The sequence below is a fragment of the Haplochromis burtoni genome, unplaced genomic scaffold (assembly GCF_018398535.1).
Source record: "Haplochromis burtoni strain Fernald_Lab_line unplaced genomic scaffold, NCSU_Asbu1 Contig_16, whole genome shotgun sequence".
Classification (NCBI taxonomy): Eukaryota; Metazoa; Chordata; class Actinopteri; order Cichliformes; family Cichlidae; genus Haplochromis; species Haplochromis burtoni.
Genome location: NW_024582377.1, coordinates 2,713,229 through 2,714,341, shown reverse-complemented (window position 1 = coordinate 2,714,341; position 1,113 = coordinate 2,713,229). Strand labels below are relative to the sequence as shown.

Sequence of the window (1,113 nt, the reverse complement as noted above, 5' to 3'; positions counted from 1 at the left end):
GAAGCTTCTCGGATGAGAGGTGAAACGTCTTCAAGCAACTTAAAGAAGTCCAGACGCTTTTCTTTGCAAGCTCCTTTGACTACGATTTCCGATAGTCATCAACATAATTACCCTTTTAAATATCACTGCATGTCAAAGAAACATAAGTGGAATATTTGCGCCATCAGCTCTGGTACAATACGATGGGAATGCCATTTATTTTGCATAAAGCAAGTTTTTGGACAAACTCAAAATATGAGGTAATTAAAACTCTATATTACCAGACAAATTTCCTGGCAGTTCATCAAATATTTCTTCAGATAGTTACTAAACACACAAATGTGAACTCATTGTGCTACTACTACTACTACTCAAGGCACCAAAGTTATTAGGATTCAACTTCTAAGCGTCATGAATGGATGCATCAAATGTCACGGTAGTACATCTGTGATTTGTTGGGAGATTTCAGTCTGGACCACAAGGGGTGCTCCACTGTGCCGTGTTGGAAGCATGTCTGAAAACTAGACCAATGTTGGACTACAAAATGCTCGTGCATGACCCTTAATTAGTTTTATTGTCCAGTACAATATGCAAAAATGCAGTTTGTCTAAATCAGATTTAAACTGGTAACAATCACTCGCATACCATCTATTCTTGTCTTGTAATCTACTTGTTCTCTGACAAGGTACCACAAACGCTTACCTTCGATTTGATTTGTCCCCCTTGTGTAAAGACTATAAAGGTTTCTTCATCCAAACATTTCCAGTGGCCTGTGGCACTCCTTTCATTGGTTCCTTCATTTTCATACGTTCAATTCAGAGTTAGAGCAGAAGAAGAGGTCTTCATAGTCACACTGACTACTGATTCAAAAATATCCAGTAGTTCTGCAATGCAAGTATGGGTCTGCAATGACATTCAATCATCTACCAAACTTATCATTCACTTAAAAAACAAAAAGTCTTGTCTGCAATTTTCCAATTTCTCCAGTGTTTTTGTTCATAACCCTTCTGCTCCAGTGAGGGAAGAAAAAACAAAAAAGCCACACTCCAAAAACATCTTCCGTTCTGCACGGAGTCACTTGTCAGGAAAAACTGACAGTCCTTTGTAACCTTAAATGTCATATATATATATATA

General features: G+C 37.7%; 1 long non-coding RNA gene across 1 annotated transcript in view; it reads right to left on the bottom strand.

Annotated features, from left to right (window-relative positions):
- Window positions 1-1,094, bottom strand: part of LOC121814098 — a 4,651-nt gene extending 3,557 nt beyond the window's left edge. Inside the window, exon 1 of the long non-coding RNA XR_006054067.1 lies at window positions 682-1,094. This is a non-coding gene — a long non-coding RNA (uncharacterized LOC121814098). The remainder of the gene's footprint in view (window positions 1-681) is intronic.
- Window positions 1,095-1,113: the final 19 nt, after the last annotated feature.